The sequence below is a fragment of the Amborella trichopoda genome, chromosome 6 (genome assembly GCF_054954075.1).
Source record: "Amborella trichopoda isolate Santa Cruz 75 chromosome 6, AtrichopodaSantaCruz75HAP2 v2.0, whole genome shotgun sequence".
Taxonomy (NCBI): Eukaryota; Viridiplantae; Streptophyta; class Magnoliopsida; order Amborellales; family Amborellaceae; genus Amborella; species Amborella trichopoda.
This window is the reverse complement of record NC_142341.1, coordinates 31,629,511-31,649,413: the sequence shown is the minus strand read 5'-3', so window position 1 is coordinate 31,649,413 and position 19,903 is coordinate 31,629,511. Positions and strand designations below refer to the sequence as shown.

The following is a 19,903-nucleotide window of genomic DNA, read 5'->3' as shown; positions in this document are numbered from 1 at the left end:
TTCCCCCATTTAAGAGCAAGTCTAGCACTTGTCACTACAGTGCAAATGAGGCTCTCTCAATGCACATGTACATATGTCCATTTAAAGGGCTGCTTTCCATGCGGTTGTCATGAGTCCATGCCGTGCGGAAGTATGTTGAGGCTTTGACCCTTGCTCTCACAGGCCCATAAATGCACACAAGAGGCCACACAGTTCTCCTGGCCTACAAACATGATCCACGGGCATCTCTTCGACCTCAACACAGGATGACCCACCGTAAACTCTTCTCAATAGTGCCACATGCCCAAGGCTAAGGGTTTTCAACATGAACAGGGTCGTAAACCGCCCAACCTTTAGTCAATCAATAAATACACTCCCACTGAAGTGCATATTCCACTATAAAGATCAGTTTTACAGGCTCTTTAAGCCTTTAAAGGCTACAAAACCCATCATCTCCCACTTGGCCTGTGAACGCCATACAATCACTCCCTGTCAATTTCTCTCAAGCCCATCCCATATACATGTTTGGCAAAAGCATTTGCCACCAATCGTTTTGTTAAAGGATCTGTTGACATGGCCTCTGTCAAGAGATATGCAATCATAATCTCTCCTGCTCGGATTTCGCTGCGAAGGTGGTAGTAGCACTGCTTTATATGCCCGGATTTCTTATGAAACCTCGACTCTTTTGACACGCAAATAGCTGCCTGGTTGTCGCAGAAGATTCTGACACACGGACACTGCATTGGATCAAATCTGAGTTGATTCAGGAACTTCTTCAACCAGACTGCTTCTTTAACTGCGAAACAACATGCCACATATTCTGACTCCATAGTCAAGAGTGCAACAACATCCCATTTATTTGAACACCAAGAAATAGCTCCACCTGCAAGCGTAAAGATATATCCGGATGTGGACTTACTCTCATCTGGATCGCTCTGATAGTCCGCATCTGAAGATCCTGTATCTGTATATCTGAGTCTCCTCCATAAGTGAGTACATAATTAACAGTTCCCTTCAAATATCGCAATACTCTTTTGATGGCCTTCCAGTGCTCCATGCCTTGAATTACTCTGGAACTTGCTAATAAACTCATGGCAAAAGATAAATCCGGTCTTGTCGCTGACACAGCATACTTTAGTGACCCAACGCACTTCTATATGGAATTCTTTGCATGGCTTTCTTTTCTTCTAGAGTAGTGGGACACATGGCTAGGCTAAGCTTGGTCTTCTTGTCAATAGGGGTTAATATGGGCCAGCAATTTTCCATTTCAAATCTTTTAAGAATTTTGTTGCAACATGTCTCTTGAGATAGTTGAATTATTCTCTCTTTTCTATTCCAGGTAATTTTGATCCCCAAAACATAAGATGCTTCTCCAAGATCCTTCATATTAGAATAATGTGACAAGAAAGCTTTTGTGTCCAATACGAGACTCATCGAACTATTGGCAATTAACATGTCATCCACATATAAAGAGATGAAGACCACGTCACTCCCACTGACCTTGACACAATAGTCCTCCTGGTTAGACACAAAACTAGCAGATGACAAGGTCTCTGAAACTTAATGTACCTACCTTGAAGCTTGTTTAAGGTCATAAAGGGACTTATTAAGTTTACATACTAGGTTTTCTTTGCCCTTTTCTATAAAACCCTCTGGTTGTTTCATATAAATTTCTTCTTCTAACTCCCCATTCAGAAATGCAGTCTTAACATCCATTTGGTGGAGTTCGAAGTCGAAATGGGCAGCTATGGCTATTAGGATTCTTATGGAAGGGAATTTTGTTATAGGGGAGAAGGTCTCTTTATAAGCTATTCATTTTTACAAGCTCTCTAGGCCTTTAAAGGCCAGAAAACTCATCATTTATGAGCATGTGGTAGTAAATATAAACAATTTTGTCTTTCTTGGTTGGATCATATCTGATCCCATGCTGCCATGTAGGGTCTTCCTTAGATTGGGACACAGTGAAAACATGGACACTGTTAAAAATGAAACTGAAACATTGTCAAACAAACAACAATTTTGTACCTCCCTGTAATGTTCTAGAAACTTACGCACTGATATTTTAATTATATAAATTCTAACATAAAATATAACATTTTTATTGAGAGAGTAATATAAAATATAACAATTACAAACATTATTACGTGTTTGATGTTTAGATTTTATATATTCTATTGTAAAAACAATTAAAAGTTTCAAGATGGTATTTTTTAAAAAACATTTGACGTTCTTTTCGAATAAATATTACAGTTACAAAAAATTGTTATTAATACAAAAGAACAATGTTATATCTCAATTTTCTTTTTAATAACATAAACAGATATAAAAAATTATTCAAGATACCAAACAAATATAAAAAAATTTCAAAAAACTAATAGGTTTATATAATTATATTTGACAATACAATAATTTTTAAAAAGGAATTATACACTTACACTATATTTTAATAACTCATAAATAACTATTTCTTGAAGAAATCATATTTATAGCAAAAAAAAGTATAACATAAAGAAGAAACAATATCGATTAAAAATTTCGAAAAAATAAGATAGACCTTGTAAATAAAACTCCTCAACAAATTTTCATATTATAACATGCAAAAAAAAAATTTCTTAAAAGGTAAAAACAGATACATAAAAAATAAGATAATTATAAACAATGGAAAAAATCTCGTTATTAGCACTAATCCTTCCTAACAGCATATTCATCAAAACCCATAAGAAAATAAATATTTAACAAATTTTTTTAATATAATAGCATGTATCAAAAAACCCTAAACCCGAGCTTATTTTGAGCTAGATCTATACAATAATCAGTATAGATCAAACAAATTGGAGAAATAAAATTCTAGACAAATTCAATACCATTCATTTAAATCAAATCTTACCAAATTTGGTTAAAAAATGATGAACAAATCCATATTTAGGCGAATTCCAAAAACCCTAGATACATAGAAATTTCGAGTAAAAACCTCCAAAAAAGGATATAAATTTATAAATAAATTAACGTCTTGTAAAATAGATAAAAAGGCTAATAGATCCAAACCCCAACTTTGATTTCAAGGAAACCCTCATCAATTTTCGATGGATCTCAAGATCCCAAAAACAGTAATGTATAAGAACCCAAAACCTTTTGGGCCAAATCAACACAGATCCATTGTTCACTCACACAAATCAAAACAAGATTCTTGTAGAAGGTGATCACCTACATTTAGAACCCAAATTTTAAAGAACTTAGTTCTAAATTGAAGCTGAAAATTCAAGAATCGCGGATTTCTCAAACACAAAGGAAACAAATTGGTTTTTTTGATGGAAACTTAATAGATTAAATTTTCCATCTACCTATGGCTTCTTATTGTCCCATTTCAATTGATAGTCCATTTTTTGGACTGTAAAAGCAAAGAGAGAGAGAAGTTTAAAAAAAGGCTGCAAATAGTTCATTATTGGTGCAGAAAAGGAATCACTAGTTCTCCTGTAGAGAATCGCCGATTCTCTGACAGGAATCGACAATTCCCTTCTGGAACAGGTTCGTTCCTGATATACAAAAGGAAACAACTAAGTATAACCGATTCCTGGGTCGGATCAGCCGATTGTGATCCGACCATGCATTTTTTTAACCCTTGCACATATAAATGCATGGATAAAAGAATGTCGACGCATCCACTGATACTTGCAGGCATGTATATATCACATAATAAATACAAAGGCAAATTCATACCACTAAATAAATGTTTGTACAGATCTATGCGCACACACATGAACACATAGAGAGACCAACATATTCTATAGTTTGAAAAGGTAGACTTGGATAGGGACACATCATGGTCCAAATCTGAGTTGGCTCAATGAGATGCAACCTTATCAACAGAGGAAAGCTGACTAGAGTGATTCTAGAGTCAACTCACCATATTTTTCAAATACATTCTTGCAATTAAAAACTAATACATGTGTGTGTTGTCCATAAACATGTCAGCAATTGTAAGCATAAACAATGTAAATTTGACTTACATATATGTGTGAATCTACGTCTATATTGCAATCCAGAGGAACAGAACAATGCACAAGCAACAGAGACACGGAAGAGTGAAGAACCTATTAGATGGAAGCAAAAAGGTATCAGTCGAAAGCATTGCAGCAACAGTCAAAGCTTCAGGTAAGCATCCAAACTCATTTGTTGCAATCAAAGTTCTAGCAAGTGAGGGCTCCAAGGGAAGCTCTGCATTGAAACAAATAAATAAGGGCATGACATCAGAGAGAGATACTTAAAACCATGTGATACATCAAAGGCCATTATTTTCGTATATACTAACATATTCTAAATAACAAGCAAGCTACTTATAAAACACCACTACAAGAAAATATGAACATGGAATACGTAAGCATGGGAAGACCTAAATATGACTTGATCAAACACTAAATTTATCTCAAATCCCAACAATGCCATACAATTTTTGTCAATTTCTCTTTAAGAAGAAACCTAGAAAACTTTGAATGACCATGAAATAGAGAAAGGAAGAAGGAGATAGAATTATTAAATTTCAAAGTCATTGTAAAGGTAGTGACCATGCTCCCATCATTCCATACATACTATAGATAGCAACCACACAAAATGATGGTTGTACCAAAGCACAAAAGAAAACACAGATATTAGGAAGTACTGAAAAACCAGTAATCGTTCCCCACCCAAAACTGGTCTCACATGTCTCGACAAACTAGCTAATTCCCACTCAAAACTCTAATCTTTGAACATTCCATATCTGGATGAGACAATCCCTTCCCAACATAAGTATCACCCCTTGCCCGCTTTATATGTTAGGTTCATGATTGCTACTCCTTACACTCATGCAGTTTGTGAACCTTTGCTCCTAGCAAAGCTGAATTTGTGAATTCTCATTCCCTTGGCACAGCTGAATTTGCGAATTCTCATTCCCTCCCTCCCTTACTCACTCAAAAGACATTTTCACTATGCCATATCTCCTAATCATTCCTTATCAGTGGAGGTGCCTCTTTTACAGTGATAAATACATGTCATTCAGCACACAACCCTCTTCCCAGTACATGGATAACATTGACCCTTCCACTAGTTATTACCATTTTCTCCCATCTTTAGCTGACTCGTTCCTTCTACCGTAGCTCATCATACAATAGTACCCAGATGTCCCCATTTAAGAGTTCAAGGATGTTTTTGTTGGGGTTATGTGGCAATTTAAAGGCCTTATGAGAGCATGCACTAAAATTATTTATAGTGATATGAGGGTGTGTGTTGTGTGTATGTGTCGAAGAGATGACTCCCCTGCAACACTAGATTGTGTTAAAAGGACCCACTGTTTGAAAAAGCCGACCGCCCAGCACTTGAGCGCCCTCCTAGACGACCGCCAAGGGCCTGCACCTCACCCAAGGGCGGAAATGCAGCTCCTTGAGGGTATTTTTTGTTCATTTTTTTAATACTAAAGGGCCAAAATTGTGGGTTTTAAGTTTATTTGAAACCTAAAACCCATTAGAGGCTATTTTAGAGAGAGAAAACCCAAAAAAAAAAAATGCATTGGGTCGCCCAGGTTCTGAGTGCCTGCCTAGGAGCTAGGCAGCCTGGACACCCCCGATCGCCTAAGTGTCGCCTAGCGCTGTTTGAAACACTGGAAGGACTCATGTAGTATCGTGTTAAAATGGGGCCTGGACTTGATCCCAGGAAGGGACCTATAATCCATGGGCTAGATTCATGTCTCCTTCATTTATTGGTTGACTTTGATAGTCTAAGCATGAACCCTTGCGAAGGGTTGTAAGTCATGAGAACTATTGGGTCAGTTTGAAAAGATGCAATTTCTAGAAGGGATGAAGTCCTCAATATATTTGTTATATTCCTAACTCTTTGGATCCAATTCCTACCAAATCTTCTTAAATATTCTTAATTACATTTTAGTTAACTAAAATAAATTTTTAGACCTCTCTGGATATTTTATTTTATTGAAAAAATATTTTTAAATAAGAAAAAATCAATTTTCTGGATTTATTTTTATCAAAGAGAAAAATAAAATATTCCTAAAATATTCAATGGTTTTATAAAATGCTTTTTATTATTCTAAAATATAATTTACGGTGTGGAGGCCCATTGAGACTTTTGGGCACACCACATATAAGGCCACAAGTGGGGACGTGGGGCCCACATGGCCCTTGTGGGATGCCCCACTTCCTCTTCTTTCCTTTTTGATATGGCTTGTGATGGAAGCCACCCACTTGTTTTAAAATTAAAAGAAAGTGTTATGAGATGGATTTGATTGACTACAAATAAGCAAGTGTAGATATTGATTGAAATTAGATTAGCAAAAACATAGTATTTTCTCTCACAATTTTTTATGGGAATAGAGTTAGGGAAACTAAGGATAATGGTTCTACCTCATTCCTTTTAATCATGATGGCTGATCTAAGGAATGAAGGGTTGAGATTTCTTCACATCACAGGTTTCCATGATCAAAGGTCAAGATTGAGTCTCATAATGATGCCAAAACCCTCAACCCCAAAACTCTAACCTCTATTCTATAAATACTCTCTATGTGAGAGCTATTTTCTGCACCTTGGTTTTGGATTGCTCTCTCTTTAAACCCTAGAGGTAGGTAAGCCCCAATTCCTCTCTCTATTTCTCTCCTAGTTAGAGTTTCAATTTAGGTAGAAGGTAGAAATCCAAGGGGCCACACCCAAGCCACAAGGGTGACACGCCCTAGCCTATGTGCATTAAGATTTGCTTTTGTGTTGAGCCTTGGTCAAAGCCCTATCCCATGTCATGGTCTCAAGAAGTTTTGCCTAACCTTCCCAAGTTATGAAACAAGGTTAGACCGTAATCCCATGTGCTATTGGTAGAGGAAATCTAGTGTGGGGCGTATGAAGTTCTTGGGTTAACCTGAGGCAAGGTATGCGGTATTGTTTAATTTCATGCTTTTTTTAATTCATTCAAAGTGTTGTGTAATTTTCAGATTTATGTATTGAATGATATTTTGTTTTGATGGCAAGTGAGTGTCCTTGGAATTCTTCATGGTTTTATTAGTTTATATATTGTATTTGGACACTTGTAAGTGATCCTGGTGGTAAAATAAAGAAAAAGAAAGAAATTTTTATAGATTTATACTTGCCCAAGTCACATAATCCTACTTTCATTGATATTAGAGCTAGGACTTCTTGCATCCATCACCTTTTTTATTTTTCATTAACTTGTTGTAATTGGAGTCAAGAAATATGGCCGCAGATAGTTTCACGACCAAACTCTTAAAATAAAAAAGGTTCGATGGAAGCAACTACTAATCTTGGAAGCGGAAAGTGGGATACGTCTTGTATGAGGAGAATATCCACGATATGCTCATTCAAAACCCTCTACCAATTCCTAGAGGGAATGCCTCTCAAGCTATTAGAGAGGAATATGCATAGTGGGAACGGAAAAATATATTTACTAAGTATAGACTACTTGTTTTGATGCATGATTCCTACATATTGGAATACGAGAGTTTGGGGAGCGCCAAAGCCATCCACAAGAGGCTATAGAAGGAATTTGCCAATCCTTCCCTAGTCAAAACGACCCTTGCAATGTAGAGGTATAGTGATCTAAAGGTGGTGGAAGGAGCCAAGATCGCCGAGCACGTGCATGCGTTCTGGGCCATAGTACGTGAGCTCGAAGCCATCGACATGAAGCCCTCCCTAGCTCTTGGGAGGTGTTTGTATCATCTCTTACTTCCCGAGAGACTGCTCCTAAGTTAGAGGAGCTCGTTATCCTTTTAAGGGCTGCGGAAGAAAGGAGTGCACGTGATGCACCGGCAACCCGTGATGTGGTACATGTGGCTAGTTTTAAGCCAAACTCATATAGTTTTAAGAGAAAGGGTAAGGATAAGGGAAATTACAGTAATAATAATAAAGGAAAAATTAAGAATAAGAAAAAGGGAGAGAAGGAACTAGAAAATACAGACCCCAAAGAAAAGAGAGAGTGTTTTAAGTCTGTGGGACATATACTAGATTCTGTAAGGAGAGAAGGAATATCCTCAGGGGGAACAAGGAACACGCTTGGCCATTGACATATTTTCTAGGAACAAACAAAGGAAATTCAAATACTTTAGAGCTTTCTTGCAAGAGAATTTGAAATCAAAGATCTAGTCCATTGATGTATTTTCTTCGAATACAGGTTTAAACGAGGAAAGTTTTATCTCTTAAAAGAATAATACAATAGACAAAAGGAAGCTTGAGGCTAAACCAACTGACAATCCTACAGAATAACATCACATACTATGTTGTGGCATGACTGATCAGTTTATGCACGCTCTACAAACCATCCAACCTGAAATCATCGGAGTTCTCAGGTACCTAAAATCATAACCAGGTAGAGGATTGTTGTTTGCTAATCATGGGTACTTAATCACTTAATGCAGATTAGGATAGATCTTTTATGGAAGATCTACATCAAGCTATATTGTATTTTTGTTGGTGGTAACCTTGTAACTCGGAGGAGGAAAAAGCAATTAGTTGTAGCATGATCGAGTGCAGAACTTGAGCACAGATCCATGGCTTCTGGTTCATGTGAATTACTCTAGCTTAACATTCTTTTACAATAACTTGGCTTCTCAGTAAAGGGGTCAATTTCCGTGTTTTGTGGATTGTGACAAAAAGGCAACTATTAGCATAGCTCAAAATCCAGCCCATCATGATGGAACCAAGAATATAGATCAACATTTTATTCAAGATTAGAGTTGCTACCAAATAAATTTTCCTTCCATATGTCAAAACAACAGACCAGCTAGCAGACATTCCTACCAAGGCTGTTGGGAAACCTCGACACTACAAGTGATCTTAAACAAGTTGGGCATGACCTATATCTCTGCACCAACTTAAGGAAGATTCTTGGGAGTAGCAAAGTTTATATTTATTTTTCTTGCATTTAAGTCTCTAGAATTTACTGGTCTTTCTCTTACTTAAGGTCAGTATTGTACTTTAATTCTTTTTATTTTAAAATGAGATTTAAGTGCCATTAGGACACCACTGTAACTCCTCTCTCTCATTCTCTCCCCAACATGGCTGGCTCCTCTCTCTCTCTCTCGCTCTCTCTCTCTCTCTCTCTCTCTCTCTCTAAAACTCTCTTCTTAAACCTTAATCTTCCTCAATATTCATCTCTTATCTACTAAATTGTTTCATTTTAACTCCTAGTAACTCGGGATCTTGCTCCCTAACAGGAAAGATCGAGATTCCAATGTTTAAAAATCATAGACGAGTAAGATTCCCTTTCCTGGAGACGAGTGAGCTTCAAAGCAGAATCAACACCATGATTAGAACTTAGAAGATCCCAATAACTATAACCACAATCAGCCAGCATCACAATTATTTCATTAGGGTACCATTGTTTCTTCCAAAAGAGGATATTAGTAGACCTACATATGTCACTAAAGATTTCCTACAAAGCTATCTTTCTTTGCATTAATAGCTCTACAGTTACTCTCTATCCTGTCATGGCTTCAGTCCTTTGAGAGCTTATGTTATGCTGCGAACTGAACCCAATCAATGTCACGAGGTATCTGTCCTGACTACCATTTTTCACACCATGGATGGTAGTTAGAGCCATCAGTCAAGAGAATGCACCAAGGGGGTGATTCCAAAACGATCCCCGAGTAACTCATTAAGGAAGTCCATGAAGTTTAAAATCAGAATAAACTCAAGAGTTGTAAAGTTAATCCGAGTGCAGGTACATTGCTTCCAGGGATAGCACAATAGCAATTCAAAAATATCATATAGAGAGAGCTTTTTGCAAGAAGTCCATGAGATAACAAAAAGTATCAAGCAAAAAGATGCCAAATCACCTAGAGCATGCAGATACTGCTTATAAAGAAAGTACAGTATTGTTGTTTTGACTGTCCTTATTTCCTCCATCCGCTTGGTCGTGAAGAAGTAGTTAAAAAACTATTAAGGACAAGGGTAAAAAAAAAAACACAATCAGGGAATCAAATCCCATACCAGCCATCAGTTGTCCAACTTCGGTTATCGAACCATTTTCGTCGATTGCATCAATGAGGTATAGTTGCTTCAAAGCATCTTCTAATGATAAAGCTGCAGTAACTATGCCCACGTTCGATCATCACAGAATGCAGAACTACATAGAATAAGAAAGGCTAATACTAGTAACACAAAACAAAACTACTAGTGGAGCAATGATAGTATTTACTAGAGAAGTGACCACAATTAGGAGAGCATTTCACATAAGCTTGTTCAAGATCAAATACTCAATGGATCTTATAACATACGAGATGGTGGATCAAGAAAATCAAACTGCAGAACATAAATATCAGGAAGGTCCAATGATTTCAAATAAAGAACACTTCCAGCAAGAGATGAGCGCTGTATTTCTGGAACCGTTGCTTCCAAAAGTTCTCCAGAGTACATAGAGGATGGGTATAATCGATAGCACTTTCCAGGACAGGTTCTTCCAGCTCTTCCCGCACGTTGATCGGCTTGTACTCTGCTAATATACAAAAGCATAACACGAGTTTGAAAACCAACGTATCAAAAGAAGAAAAAATAACTAGTAGTCCAATCCCTGTTCACTCTTAAACTCATGCATAGACAACATCTTTGAAACACATTGACACGACACTTGCCGAATATTAAATTACAATACAACAACATCAATAAAGGAGTATAACTGCTACAGGAAACCCATTCTAAAAGAACTTTTCGAGAGTTGGACAATGAAAAAGCACACAGTTGAATACACCAGGTTAACGAAAGATCCTGGTTCTGCACAAATTTAAGGAGCATAAATTTATAGATTTTAAATCAAACTAGAAAACAAACTTTACGGATGGTAGATCTTTTCTACTGCATATAACAATGGAATTCCATAATTGAGAGAATGATAAGTTCTCCACAAGACTTCAAATAAAACTCCTCGACGAGTGATCCAATAAAAACTTAAAATTCGACATACATCCAAGTAACACTCTAGCACCCCATCTGCTTGTCAAAAACTATATCAACACAAATCAAAACAATAGCAACACTCTTGGATGATTCCTTAATTGAAATTCGAGAATAACGTTTATATAAAAACTGTAAGTTGTAATTTTCCATGAGGTGTTTCTCTCTTGTGGCACTCAACTTATGAAAATGCCACAAAACACCCGAAAAAGGGCTTCTATTGTTGGGTTTTGTAACCTTCAAAGGCCTAGAGAGCTTGTAAAAATGATATGTTAGTGGAACATGCGCTTTAGTGGGTGTGTGTGTGTTGCCTGACCAAGGGTTGAGTAGTTTATGGCTCTGGTCATGTCCAAAACCCTTAGCACTAGGCATGTGGCACAACTGAAAAGAATTTGTAGTGGGTCATCCCTTGCAGAGGTCGGAAGATGCCCAAGGATCCTGTTTGTAGGCTAAGAGAATGGTGTGGTCTCCTGTATGCGGTTGTAAGCCAGTGAGATCAAGGGCCAAAGCGTCAACAAACTTCCACATAATATGTATACATGACAGCCGCATAGGAACCTGCCCTATAGAGGGACAGTAGTAGATTATGGTTTCTGGGGCGTGTGCAATGCCCTTAGTGTCGCTAATTTTGACCCATTAGTAGCAGTCCACTCATAATATATTTTATTTTAGTATTAGAAATATTTTACGATTTTAAAATATTCTTTCAAAATTTTAAAATATTATTTCCAAGTGTAATTTCAATCAAAGGGTTATTTATGAAAATTTCATAACTTTAAATAACACCTGTGGGACTAAGGATTCAACCCCACATGTTGTTTTGTTTTTAAGTGTGGTGACCACGTGGCACCCCCTAGTGGGACACGCACCAATTTTTTTAGAACAATTATGGCCACACCGCGTTTTAAGGAAATAGGGGGGGCACGTCATTTTTTGCGAAACAAGGGGGGCACACCCCATTTTTTTAATAAAGTTTCTGTTTATTTTGGCACGCCACCTTTCAAGGAGAAGTAGGCACGCCACCTTTCAAGGAGAAGTGGGCACGCCACTTCATAGGGAAAGGGGGCATGCCCCACTTTCTTAATTTTTTGTTCTATTTTAAAATATTAAAATATGTATATCTACTTCAAATTAGATTTGATTTAGGTAAATCTAATTCAAATTAGATTTGGTTTCCTATCCTTATGAGAGATTTAGAAATCTAGATAATCTTTAGGGAAAATTACATAAAAATCCGTTATACTTTGCGTTATTAAGGAAACACCAAATAGTTTTCGTTATTACATGTATGTCTGTTTTTTACCTTTTATAACGCAATTTCCTATTTTCTGATGTGAACATCCGAAATTAAGGGATTTTCGGATGTTCAACATCCGAAAATACCCTGATAGTTAAATAAACCTTCGTCTTCTCTGTTTTCGGATGTTGAACATGCGAAAATCTCTTAAATTTGGATGTTTAACATCTGAAAACGTCATACTTAACATTAAACTATCGGGGTATTTTCAGATGTTGAACATCCAAAAATTCCTTAATTTCGGATGTTCAGCATCCGAAACTAGGAAATTTAACGCTTAACTTTAGGCCTATTTTCGGATGATGAACATCCGAAAATCCCACCAATTCGGATGTTCTACATCCGAAAAAGGGTAAAGTGGTCTTTTTTAAAAAATTAAGTTATAAAAGGTAAAAAACGAACATACATGTAATAACGGAAACTATTTGGTATATCAGCAATAATGAAAAATATAACGAATTTTTATGTAATTTTCTCTAATCTTTAAGTTTGATTATATTTCAAATTTAAATGAAAGATCTAGATAAAATCTAAGTTTGATCATATTTCAATTTTAAATAGGAGTTGGAGTTGGGACAAAGTCTTAGGGGATAAGATTCTTCTGACATCCTTCCACTCAAATCATAATGGTTGATTTTTGAGATTGATGGCTCTGACTAAATCTCTCTCACCCCGCAGATTTTCTATTTATCCTAAAGGTCCAACTGGAAACTGGATAAGACAATACAGAGAAGAAATCATATTTAAACTAGGTGATAGATTTCTTTCTATATAAAGATCTAATTGGAACCCTCTCTTCCATTAACAAGATTTTTCTCTCTCCCCCAAGACAACAACCCCACCCCCTCTCTCATGCCATGTTGCTCTCTCTCTCCATCACTCCCTATTTCTCTCTCTCCCTCTTAAAGACCATGTGACCCTCTCTTTTGCCTTAGAGAAAGTTACGCCACCCTCTCATTCTCTCTCTTTTTTGAGTAGCTTCCATAAAGAAAGAAAATAAAAAGGGAACAAGGGTGGGACTGTCAAACCCTAAGAGAGGTTTATTGTATGTTGAAGAAAGGAGGGAGAAGCCCAGCCTAGAGAGAGATCAACTCACATATTCAGCCCTAATTTGTTAGGGTTTCTATAAACCCTAGTTTATTTTTGAGCTCTTTAAAATCATAGAGAAAGAAGTATTGTCTATAAAGCCTCCCTATCTCAGAATTTCCAGCAACACCTTAAGAAGCAAAAGTGCGCCATTGGTCAGGGAATCGGGTGTGGAGTGTACCAAGTCCTTGTAGGCTAGCTCCAAGCATCGTATAGTAAGTCTTACCAGTAGTTTGAAATTAGTTTACAATATTATTTCTTATTTTCTGTAAATTTTCAGGAACTTATTTCGTGCTAAAAATTAAAGTGGAAGTTATTTTAAAGCTCTTGGATAGTTTCTATTTCTTTTGACGCTAAAAATACAATCCTAGGTTTGTATCTAGGGCATTATTTTCATTTTACAACAATATATTGTGGCCCATGTAAGTGTGTTTTAGGTATTTGAAATAAAAGTAAAAGAAAATTTTTGAATTTAATACCTTGACGTCACATAGCAATACCTTTCACCTATGAGGTACAATAATAGAAATCACACTAACAGACAATTTTCAAGATTGCCCACAATAATATTTATCGAAAGAGTAACCAACATTTTGCAAACTTTGTCACTGTCAGATCTATTCTTACTTAAATAACTCCTTAGTACCATCAAGCACTGTTTTTATAACAAGTCATACAGAGAGTTAAAACCAAGTCCTACTACCATTCTAGAACTAAATATAATATAGGCTTTACCAAGAACTTTTACGGTTGAATCATGTGAATTGCTACCACAAAGTCCTCTTGCACTTGGTTTGGCCTAGAAGGCTTTACCAACTAAATGTATGCAGAAAAGATAAGGACATACACACTCCTCATTCATGGGTCAGCATTGAGCGAAACACTTCACCCGGTAAACTCCAAGTATGTACTAAAGGGCCCATATGAAATGGACGCCTGCCTTACGGGCCACACTCTAAGAACTTCACGTGATGACCTCTCTGAGGCTAAAGATGGACATCTTCATTGAAAACCTGTGGTACAAGTCTGCAACCAAACTAGTCAAAGCGCCATCCACTAGCAATTTAGGACTAGCATTATATCTTCAACGACATCATAATTTGACAATAAGATTTGACAACATAAGTAGGACTTGGACATGTTTAAAGGGAAATAACCATTCTATGAATGATTGATGGTGTAAACAAGTTTGCAAACTTTTAATCTTTAAGGGAATACCCTTTTGACTTGGGATAGTATACATTACCATATTTTAAATTGACTTTACCATCTAGCTGTATTTAATTTTTGTCCTTTAAAAATTTTCATATTGGAACAAGGATTCTTTGTAGTCAAGAGCCCAGGTGTTGACTCCAATTCTAGGGAGGCTAGAGAAATTGGAGGTGTCATTGAGAACAAAAGATTACTAAAGAATGAGAGTTTAGAACCTTGGTTGTAGAAGGTAAAAAGCCAGTTCTTTTTGGCTTTCTTTGTGATCCAATCAATCAAGCAAACAAAACCCCCCTAAACGACATTTTTGGCTTTCTTTGTGATCCAATCAACCAAAAGAAAAGATTAGGTGGAATTTTTTTCATTGGATTTCTTCGATTTGTGCATTTGTTGATACTTGGTTATTGATTTGTACCTCTTGGGTGTTGATTTGAGGAAGTTTAGGTCAACTTGTAACAACAAATCGAGGGTTTCAAAGGCCATGAAGAAATCGATGCTTGCTTCAAGAACCATGAATTGTCTTTTCCTTTTGCTATAATACTTTTTTGGGGGGTAATGTCTTCTTCCCAATCTTCTAGTAATAAGGATCTCGCTTGGAAATATGCCAAACTTAAAATTCGAAAGAACGAAATTTTCATGCGTATTCCCTATCTGGGTGGAGTTTGATGTCGAACAAAAAACTCTAAAACTGGTTGGGATTTTTTTTTTTGTCAAAAGTGGTTGTTGGGCCCTTTTAATATGTCGCACCTCTGTCATGAGTTGTAAGACTCATTTTTTAGCGAGATCTCTTTTATGGATGGTCTTAGATCTCCAGGTGGAATGCAATCAAGTAGAGCTTTTGTTTGCTCTTTGTGGTAATCAGCGAGGGTTTCTTTTGGGTATGTTTTGACTGTATAAATGGCTGATATCTCAAATATCAATGATTTAGAGCACTCTTCTACCACCACTAATACTCAGGATGTAAACTTTCATATATTAGTATCCACATAAAAACACTAGACTGCAAATAACTATTATTAAACTTCAGGGAATCAATTATTTAGAATGGCCACAGTTAAAATGCTTATTGGTGATAAAGGGAAGTTGGGAAACTCAATGGTAAAATTGTCGAACATGACAAGACATATCCTTCGTATGAAAAGTGGGAGACTGAAAACTTGATAGATAGAGATTCAGGGGATAAGGTTCAAAGACTCAAGGGATAAGGTTCCCAGATTCCCTCCTAAATTATGATGACGTTTCATGGGATGAATGGCTCAGATTTAACTCTCTCAATTCACAAATCACCTAAAATCCTAATGGCAATGTCCAAAAATTCATAGGCGAGTGCCTAGGCATTTTGGGGGCCTTGCCGCCTAGGCGTCCTCCCAGGAATAGGGGATCCCCCCCCCAACCCCAAAACAAACCCCCACCCTAAAACAAAAAGGACAAGGGAGTTCTTAGGGCAGGGTTTAGGCCTTGGGGGGTTTTTAAGGCAATTTTTGAGCCCCAAACCCCTTGTGAAAAAGAGAAAACATAATATTACAGTCACAAAACACGTTTACGGATACAAAGACTCAAAGAGATTGTAAGACATCAAAATGCTCGAAATCCCAAATATCGTTGTAGAAAACTAGAAGTCTAGAAATAATATACAAAGTCAACAGGCAAAAACAAAAACAAATACATGTGACATGTCACCACCCTAATTCTCTAATGTCAACCAAACAACTCTATGGCATCACCACGCAGGGTGTTTAAGTGGATCCAAAGGAGCATCAGATGATGATAATGCCATGTCATCATCATCAGAGGCCCTCCTCAACATATTGAGTGTCATCCCTCATCTCCTCCGAATATGCTTCTTCTTGTTCATCCTCCTCTCTTGATCTCATTACCCTCTTCCTCTTCTTCGCCATTGCCTTCCCTTGCTTGGCCCTCTCCTTCCCCTTCCTTTGGCTTTGAGATTGAGCCCAAGTAGTACGCACAAGGGGCATTGCCATCCGAACAGCCTCACAAACCTGGCCTCAGGTCAAGCCTTCTCCAGGGAATACCTCATCATCACCGGCATAAACTAGCCACTCACGTGTCATCAATATCAACAGCTTCAATAGCTTCCCTTTCATTGTGCTCCTGCTATCAATGGCGCTCTTGCAACTTCTGATCATACTGAACAAAGACTAGGTCGTTCAATCACTTATGCTCTAGTCTGTTCCTCTTCGTTGTATGCACCTAATGGAGAAAAAGCTCACTCAGTTACTAACTTACCATGTAACTATGTCAATAACTATTAACTAAATACATACTAAATTAACTATTAAGTATTAAATAAATAAGTAATATTATCATTTTAAAGGCGTCGAAGTTCCGCTCACATCCAGACGAGTTGCAAGTCAAATTAAGTATTTTCATGGCCATCTACCGCAAATGAGGGGTGCTTCCCCCATGGACCTATTTCATACAAATGTGAATGTAGTAATTTAGTAAATTAGGTATCTCGGTAATTGAAATTAAATACTCAAATCACATAATAAAATTGAAGAAGTTTTAAACTTACCAAAAAGGATCTTAGACCACTGCCTGACTGCCACATCCTTAACAAACCCAGTAGCGAGCCTATACAAATCTAGCTCCATCATTACCTTATCCTTCACTTCAGGATAAAGGTTGGGCTTTAAATTGCATAGGTTGAATGCATCCATGAACTCAGGCCTGCTATGTAACTCAAGATATGTGTAGAAGTGAGGAAGGTTAATGCAGTATCCTGCTGAGTGTAGGGGCCTCTCAAGCTGGTAGTTTCATTTATCTTCAAATAATCTTCAAACAATCCTCATACTTCTTTTCATCATGCCCAAAAATTTTGTTGATTTCTTCCTTTGCATCCTACATCGCTTTATAGATATACCCCATAGCTGGTTTCTACTCAGCATCAACCATCTTGAGAACCTTTACCAAAGGGCAAAAGTCGTACAAGGCATATTGGACCTTGTTCCAATATCTGGAGTCCATAACAATATCCATAACAACTTTTTCAACAACGTACCTAGACCACTTGAACTTGGTCCAATCCTCAGATACAAACATGGACCTCAACTTTTTCGTCTGCTCATATAAAGATTACAAGGGTAAGTAGGAGGTGGCAAATCTAGTCACCCCAGGCCTCACCAAGTCTCTGTCATTGGTAAATTTCTTCATCATGGCTAAGACCTGACCAACACAAAATTTCCCAAGTAAATTACCCTCAACAACTCAATGCATTAAAAAGACTCAAAATACATAACAAAGAACTAAAGAAGCATAATAACATAAACATAGTACTGTATACTATAAATTAGGTTATTACCTGAGTGTGACTGTATAAATAAACTTTGACATTCTTCACCTTTTGGATGGTTGTCTTGAATGTTTTCTTCTTACCAATGGCCTCAAGAATAAGGTCTATGCAGTATGTTACACAAGGGGACCACAAAATAAGCGACCTATCAATAACCTAACGGCCGTCAAAATTAGCTAGGAACATATCAATCACTACTTGGACCACTTGCTCGTCCCCTATCTCCTTTAGGCATTGGTCCACCAAATTAAAAATAAATTTTGCATCAAAGGACTTGTCAGAAGCATCAATAAACCTCAAGAACATTATCCTTAATGGACAATTCACCATCAAATTTATAATGCTTATGCTCCTCTTATCACTCCAACTATCAATTATGACTGTGCAACCATATACACCTCACACATCCCAGTGGGTCCTCAAATAGTTATTCGTTAGCTCCACTTCGTTATTAAGTAATGACCCTTTAAGCTCATAAGCAGATGGAGCCTTAAAACCTAGCCCAAACTGGCTAACTGCTTCCAACATAATCTGGAAGCTACTCAAGTTAGCAGCATTAAAAGAAATGCCAGCTTGGAAGAACCACCTGGCCACATATTGGGCCACCTTATCTCTATCTTCTTTTTTAAAATAGGTCTTTAAACTTGTTTGACCCTTTTCTTGTGGAAGAATCTCAAGCTCAGGGCGAAGGAAGAACGCATACATATGACCTCTTCTTTTCGGCCTACTAGAAGATCCAACCTCAGTATAAACGCCTTCTTCCTCTCCTTGAACGCCAAAAATGTCTACACTCTTTAAAACATAATGGCTTTTTCTCACCTCCTCTCTCTTGCTTTTCACCGCCTCCAAGTGCTCTATCATCTCTCTCCTAGAATCAGCTGGCACTAGAGTGCATAGGGCCACATCCCCTCTAATGCTAGCCAAAGGTTTTTCAATTTGATGATGCCAACAGTAGATGATTTTTTACAAAATTTGCACTCTACCCTATTCTTGTCAAGCGGATTTGGATAAGATCCATACTTCCAACCAAGATCACCTGGCCTGCTTGATCCACTCGAAGTCATTGTCACAGAAACACAATAAAGTGCTCTGGAAACCCAGCTACTACCATCTTGACCCAAGCCTGAATCCTTCAATGTGAATTAGAATCACCTAATCAAGGACAAACCTGTAAAATACACAAGATTAAAGTATTAACTATTAAGAAAAAACATAAGAACAATATTTTAGTTTTAAATAAAGATATAAAAAAAATGCAAGTAGTCAACAACATTAAAAAAGAAATTTACAATGAGATGTAAAATAAACTCATATGCATATAATCATAAACAATATGAAACAAAAAAAAAAAACAAATAATATGAAATAAAAATCCCAATGTGAAACAATGAGTATATGATATCAAACAAAAAATAATAATCATATATAACTTCACATAATAATGATAAAACAAAATTATTAATTTATCAAAAAAGGTAAAACAAAACATGTCGAACATCAAAACATCACACATCTATAACAAAAGAATCAATTATTCAAAAAATAATTTGATATAGACCAGATTTCATCGTCCAAATGAGGAAATAACCAATTAATCACAAAAAATTCAATCTTTCAACTATAAACATGTAAATATATCATAAAAGGAAAAAAAAAAAGTAAAAGAAAAAACCAAATGATTCACAACAAAATACATTAACAAAAAAATCAAAACCTTTATTCAAATATGATAATGCTCTAAAAAATATCAAAAAGACGTCGGCCCAAATCTCGTCTATTGGGTCGCCAAAAGTCCCAAAAATCGACCACTAGAAGCTCTAAAAACAAGCACAAAGTAATGCCTTTGATTTCAAAAGAATCACAAAAATCAAAAATTTATCGAAAGATCAATAAATCCCATATTTTAAGGTTTTTAGGGAGGGTTCATCTCTCTAGAAGCCACAGATTAGGTTGTGGGGTTTCAAAAAGCCCCCCAAAGATATATTACTTTATTGACTTTGGCGAGGGCGTTTTTCTGCCGCATTGACTATAGGGAAGCCCATATGCAATACCAAAATAATGAAAGAAGAATGAGTTGTTCGCCCT

The 19,903-nt window shown here is 36.8% G+C and overlaps 1 long non-coding RNA gene and 1 pseudogene across 2 annotated transcripts in view; both read right to left on the bottom strand.

The window, feature by feature from the left end:
• LOC18434967 (putative pre-mRNA-splicing factor ATP-dependent RNA helicase DEAH4) overlaps positions 1–19,903 on the bottom strand; it is an 86,660-nt pseudogene that overhangs the window by 32,402 nt on the left and 34,355 nt on the right. Inside the window, exons 9-11 of the transcript XR_016058572.1 lie at positions 10,241–10,455; positions 9,954–10,046; positions 3,987–4,194 (exon numbers count right to left, since the gene is read on the bottom strand). The product of XR_016058572.1 is annotated as a putative pre-mRNA-splicing factor ATP-dependent RNA helicase DEAH4 (transcript). The remainder of the gene's footprint in view (positions 1–3,986; positions 4,195–9,953; positions 10,047–10,240; positions 10,456–19,903) is intronic.
• On the bottom strand, positions 13,570–17,031 carry LOC110007337 (uncharacterized). Its single transcript, XR_002281052.2, has 2 exons — positions 16,860–17,031; positions 13,570–16,716 (listed from the first exon to the last, which is right to left on the bottom strand). It is a non-coding gene; the product is annotated as an uncharacterized LOC110007337 (long non-coding RNA).